The sequence below is a fragment of the Arachis duranensis genome, chromosome 9, assembly GCF_000817695.3.
Source record: "Arachis duranensis cultivar V14167 chromosome 9, aradu.V14167.gnm2.J7QH, whole genome shotgun sequence".
Taxonomy (NCBI): Eukaryota; Viridiplantae; Streptophyta; class Magnoliopsida; order Fabales; family Fabaceae; genus Arachis; species Arachis duranensis.
In genome coordinates, this window is record NC_029780.3 from 70,865,326 (window position 1) to 70,871,837 (window position 6,512).

The 6,512-nt window shown below is 35.9% G+C and overlaps 1 pseudogene; it reads left to right on the top strand.

Annotated features, from left to right (window-relative positions):
• Window positions 1-4,030: 4,030 nt before the first annotated feature.
• Window positions 4,031-5,501, top strand: LOC107465918 (serine carboxypeptidase-like 27; annotated as a pseudogene).
• Window positions 5,502-6,512: the final 1,011 nt, after the last annotated feature.

The window sequence follows — 6,512 nt, forward strand, 5'->3', positions numbered from 1 at the left end:
CTAAGCCATGATAGTATTTTTTTTCATCCACACCATACCCCTTTCCAAAAAGTAATACTTTATAAAATATGCTAGTGCATATTTTTTGGCCAATAAAGAACAAAGAAAGCAGAGAAACGAAATAAAAGAAAACTAAACAGCTAAGTCTCGTAGCAACAAGACTTCATTGGAAAGAATCCAATTAGCACACTCATGCTGAATCTTTTCTCTTCACGTTGCCAAGAAATTAGCCACCAACTTCATCTCCTTCTAAACAAATGTAAATCGGACTGTCCAGCTTCTCCATTTGAACTCAGATTTTGTTGAGGACACCTCTTTCTGGACTGATCTAAATCTAGCTTCCCAAGTAGTGCACAAAACTGACTCTGCACGTTTCGGATAGATAGACGAACAAGTATATCGGGTCGTCCAAGTAATACCTCAGATGAGTGAGGGTCATTTCATGGAGATTGTTGGTTTGAGCAAGCAATGGTTACCTTGCATATCTTAATTAGACGGATAGAAAATATAGTTATCACGAGAAAACGCATAAAACAGATAAATAAATAAAACGCTACTGGATAGGTGTGAAATCTATGGTATGAGAACGGTTGAGGCTTCGAAGATGTTTCTTCTTTCTGGATCAACTTTTCTCACCATCTACTCCAACTTCTAATTGATTCATTTTATGGCAGGCTATATATGATTAACGCCGGGTCAGCGGTCATCCAATCTGGACGGGGTAAAGCTCTAACAGTCCATTCTCTTGGTGATCCTACTCAAAATGCCACAGACAAGGTCGGATTTTCTAGATCAGAAAACGCTGCTCCTTTGGTTCTAGCCTATACCACAAAGGCCCTAATCTCCCCGCACCTCGGCTGCACTGATGTTTTGAGAAGTACCCAACGAAGCCCTGGATTAGCCGTCTAGATGTATAATCAAGCTGGTGGTTCAGTACTATCCCGTCCAGGACTCGCAAGAACCCATGTGGAATTGGGATGGCGGTCAAGTTACACTCCCAATTTATTAGAATGAAGAACGAAGACACATCTTTGAATAGAATCAAGCATAAATTGAAGTAGAATAGTGATATTATTAATTCATGAGAATCAGCAGAGCTCCTAACCTTAACCTAGGAGGTCAGTGACTCATACTGTACAGAAAATAATAGTAAAAGGTTCGGATGGGCAAAGATCTCTAACAAGGGTGATCTTTGTTTTATATATACTAGTCTGCTAACTAAGAATTACAGAAAATATGATAAACTAGTCTTGCAGTGCGAAAATCCACTTTTCGGGCTCACTTGGTGAGTGTTTGGGCTAAGCTTGAGTGAAATCCACGAGCTAGTACCCTTCTTGGGCGTTGAACGCCAACCTTGGACTCCTGTTTGGGTCTTTGGACGCCAGCTACTCCCCTTTGGGCGTTGGACGCCAGGAATGAGGCTGGTGGCTGGCATTGAACGCCAGTTTTGGGGCTTCATTTCCAAAGCAAAGTATGAACTATTATATATTTCAGGAAAGCCCTCGATGTTAGCTTTCCATAGCCATTAAGAGCACACCATTTGGACTTCTGTAGCTCTAGAAATGCTCCTTCGAGTGCATAGAGGTCAGATCCTAACAACATTTGCAATCCTTTCTCTTTCTCTGAATCAGACTTTTACTCAAACTCCTCAATTTCAGTCAGAAAATACCTGAAATTACCATAAAACACACAAACTCAATTTGAGCTAATCGTTGTTTGTTGCAATTCTGGTAGTTAAAGCTTTGCAATTTTTGTATTTTCATGCTTCTTAACTTTCTCTTGGTGGGATTTGGTTTGGTGTTGTTGCAGGAGAACACTAAAACGAAGCATCCTCAATTGCTTTATGATGCCAAGCTTTACAACATTCTCCAAGGAGGAAGTATGTTTTTTTTTTCTTTTTTTTTTGGAAACATTAAGCTATTTTCTGAGTGAGGAAGAAAAACAAAAGAATTGACTTTTGACTTTTGAGATTTTATTTTCTTAATATGTAGGTGGCATTCCTAGCATAAGATGGTCTGGTGTAGATGGGGAGGATAATGTTCTTGTGATGGATTTGCTTGGGCCTAGTCTTGAGGATCCCTTTGTGTATTGTGGAAGAAAGTTCTCATTGAAGACAGTACTGATATTGGCTGATCAAAGGGTGACCTTGCTTTGCTTTCACTTATTTTATTTTATTTTTTGGTTATAAGGGTAACCACTGTGCTAGAAAATTAACCACTTACCTGTTTTATTTGTGTTCATTTTTTTCCAGATGAAACAGATGAATTGTTTTAGCACTCTTTATCTGCTATACAATTCTGCTGAAAATTTTGTCATGTGCATCACTATTATAAATTTTGTTGTGTATTATGTGTTCTGATGCTAAGAGCCGTTTGGTATTGACTCTTTCTTAATTTTGTTGGGATGCAGATGACTAGAATAGAATATGTGCATTCCAAAGGTTTTCTACATAGAGATATAAAGCCTGACAACTTCCTCATGGGACTTGGTCGGGAAGCAAACCAGGTAGCTACACGATTATTACTGCAACGCTGTTTCGCGTTAGTTAGGTTTTAGCAATTGAGCGGCACTTTTGTTCTTCAGCTCTTTGTTAGTGTTAAGGCACCATGCATGCATAATGAAATTGTTCTACTTGTCAGGTTTACATAATTGATTTTGGGCTTGCAAAACGATATCGGGCTCTACAACCAATCGCCACATCCCTTACAGATTTCTATAATTCTTCCATTGACTTGGTCCAGTTCTCTTTTCCCTTCTACTTTTCAAGTTTGGTTTAATGTGAAATTGTCACTCATCTGGCTATAAGTTCGTTGTCAGAATCCAACCAATTTGTTAAGCAGCTTTCTTGAAGATTGTTTAATATTTTTGTGTGCAACTCTTTCCTTCTGCATCTCTCTTCTCATCCGTCACTGTCCCATTCAGGGAGAACAAAAACTTAACGGGGACTGCATGGGACTGCATGCTATGCAAGTTGCAATACACATCTTGGGATTGGTAAGTCTGACGTCAAAAGTTATTTAACTGCTTCATTGCAAATAATCTGAATTAACTACTTTTATTACAAGAAAGAAGTAGGTTTTGGAAACCACTTTATGTCGTAGTTTCTGTGCTTTGCTGATATACCAAATTAAATTGGCTTGAGAATCATGATGTCAGTATATAGTATCTGTAATGTAATTAATATTGACTCGTCTTTTTTATACATGCAGGACATAGCTGTTGTCCCTCTTCAAGTCATTCTTCCAATACTAGAGAGCCAGGTAAAGATGGAAAATATATAAGATATCTAACTGGGTGGAACTCCCTTTTTTTGTTTAAAGTTTGGTTCATCACCTTCGTGGAATGGAAGTTCTAGGTTTTAACATTTTGGAGTGGCTCTGTGTTCATGTGTGTGTGTTCCATTTTATGGTGGTATCCAATTATGTTATTTTTTCTTTCTACATTTAAATGCTAAAATTGTTATATTTTCAGGACCAATATTTATGATTGAAAAATTGCCATCTGACTATTATAATTATTGGTGACCTGAGCTTTCCAATTTCTTTTTCTAGAATCTGGCTAAGGAAAGCATTTGGCCAATGCTTGCTCAAGGAAGTTTAAAGGCATTAGGTGTATTGGGTCTGCTATCTTTGGGGGGAAAATATATTCTTAGAAGAGTATTTGAGGTCTGACTGCTATATTTTTAGCTATTCTATGCAAGAATTGGAGGGGAGTATGCAATCCCGTGTTAATATATTCTAGGAAGTAAATTGTTGGTCAAATTCAGGTTGTTGCAGATGCAAGGAGCTCAGAGGCCTTCGTTGCACTTTGCTTGCTGACTATTGCTGGACCTTCACTTGCCATGCAGCATTTGGATTTTAGTGATATGGTTGCTATTTTCCCAATGCACAGTTTTAATTTTGGGTTGCGTATTGGAGAAATCATCGAAATAAATATCTGCAAAAATTGTTTGTAATTATTTTATATTGACGACGACTTTACAGTACTTCCAAAAATTCCTATTGGTTCTCTCATATATTCTTTGATTCTCTCTTGCTTTTTTGTTTCTTTGTCATGGAGTTGTGGTAGGTGGCTAAAGCTAAAAGGCTAGCAATCCCAGAAATAATTCTATTAGCACTTCATTTTTTTTAATCTTTTCTTTTCTTTTCTGGGTTGCTGCAAAAATCTTGTTTTGATTAGCTGAAACATGGGTTATTATCTTTCCTATGTTGTGTTGGTCTTGTTCATTTTTGTGGGAGTTTCAGTTTCCCTATATTCTTCACCAATTGAAGATCAGAAGAGAGATAGGGTCACTGATTTGCCAGGGCAACCCAAGAATGCGGGGTTTGCTCAATATTCTAGCTATGTCACTGTGAATGAGAAGAGTGGGAGTGCATTGTTCTACTGGCTCAATGGTGGCCCTGGATGCTCCTCCATTGCTTATGGTGCATCTGAAGAAATTGGCCCTTTTAGGATTAAGCCTGATGAGAAGTCACTTTACTTGAACCCTTATATGCTTGGAACAAATGTATGAAAAAAATTGAAAAATTTTGCATCACCAACTGTGTTATTTTTTCTTGTTCTTTACATGCTTTTGATTGCTTGCTGGTGTTGGTGTTGTAGTGGCAAACAGATTATTTCGTGATTCTCCTGCTGGTGTTGGGTTTTCGTACTCGAATAAGACAACGGATCTGTACACATTTGGTGACCAGAGAACAGGTAATGAAGTTGTCACATTTGTTCATCATGTCGATTTCGCTTTGTTCATTACGATCTTGAGTTGGTTGTGTGCTTGTATTTGGGATCTTGGGGTTCTTGAATTTACAGCTGAAGATGCATATGCATTTCTTGTGAAGTGGTTTGAAAGATTTCTTCAGTATAAACATAGAGAGTTCTACATTGCTGGAGAAAGCTATGTAGGTGATTGATTGATATACTAGTTTTTTCTTAAAGATTTAGGTTCCTGAATTACATGAATTGATGAATAATTCAGTTCCCTAAAATTACTTTTCAGGGCACTATGTTCCTCAATTGTCTCAAATTATTTATGAGAGAAACAAGGGAATCAAGAATCCAGTGATAAATTTTAAGGGATTTATGGTGAGAGATTGTAAGATCCATTTTGGTTGATAATTTCTGCTATAATCATGGTTTTATTTTCTTATGTTATCATTTTTCTTATTTTCAGGTTTATTCTCATCGGTAACTTATTTCTTCTCAAGAAACAGATCTCACATGTTGGATTACTAGCTTGCTCTGCAGTGATGTGTTAGAAAAGATGCTGGTAAGTAGTTGCACTCCAAGCAATCAATAATAAGTTGCAAAACTCCAAATCACAATGCTTTTATCCTCATGTAAGTGATTGGTAAATGGTTTGGGAATCTATTTGGTTTATAAATAAATTTTCTGGGGTATATAATTTAAAATAAAATATAGAATCCTAGTTGAGAAATTGGAAACATTATATGGAATTTGAAAAAGATTTGTTTATTGTAAAAATAAATGATTAAATTGATTATAATCTCGAGGATCTTTTAGCATGTTATGACTAATGTAACCTTTTATTTTGATTGGGCAAACAATTAAGTATTAGATTGACCAATTGTCCTATAAAAAGTTCCAATAGTGTGTATATTTTTGTCGTTTCTTTAGAAACATTAATGCTAAATTGGTAAAATGCATTGTTATGACTTATGATCACCATTCATTGGTTTATGTCAGTAAGAGCTTTTGGGAACTGGACACATACTATTAGCTTGTGGTGCTTGAATCCAGCTGTTGTGTTTAGAGATGTTGCTGATCTTTCTTTATCCTTTTAGTTTTCAATAATGAAGGCATCAATTTTACTTTCTCATCACATGTAGATACTTTCTCATTACCAGCAATGCTTTTTTATTTAAACTTAAATTGATCATATGGCTGTTTACTTATGATATGATTAAGGTTAGTTCAAGAAATGGATATTAGTATAAGCTTGTGATACAGACTATAAATTTATAATTGATAGTCCTAATCAGTTACCTCATTTGAAATTTTGTTTTTATTTGAGATAATGGCATGTCCTGTTTAAGATGTATCAATTCCTTTTACCTTTCACATATTTTTTTCTGCTAACCCCATTATATGATTATGTTTGTTTACTGATAATTCCAATCTCCAAAGGTTAGTCTATTTGGTGTTTAAGCTTAACCGATAATTTCTATGGCTATAGATAATAGTTTTTTAACAGAATTTACAATTACAATAATTCAATTTAAGTAAAGAGTTGAGTTTTCAGTTTTCTTGCTGCCAACCATATCTATGAGATTTTCACATGCAATTCAAAATGGCATTCAACCTATATAAGGAGAGTGCAATCTTGCTTGAAAGGGTGGAAACATTAAAACGAGAGCTTGAAGACCAAAAGATCAAGTGCAATTCAAAATACATGAAGTAATCAAGGAATCATTGATGATGTGAAGTGGACTTTGTTATTATCATCATGTCATTCTCCTCTGGATTATTCCTTATAGTTTTACATTGTTTTATTTAAT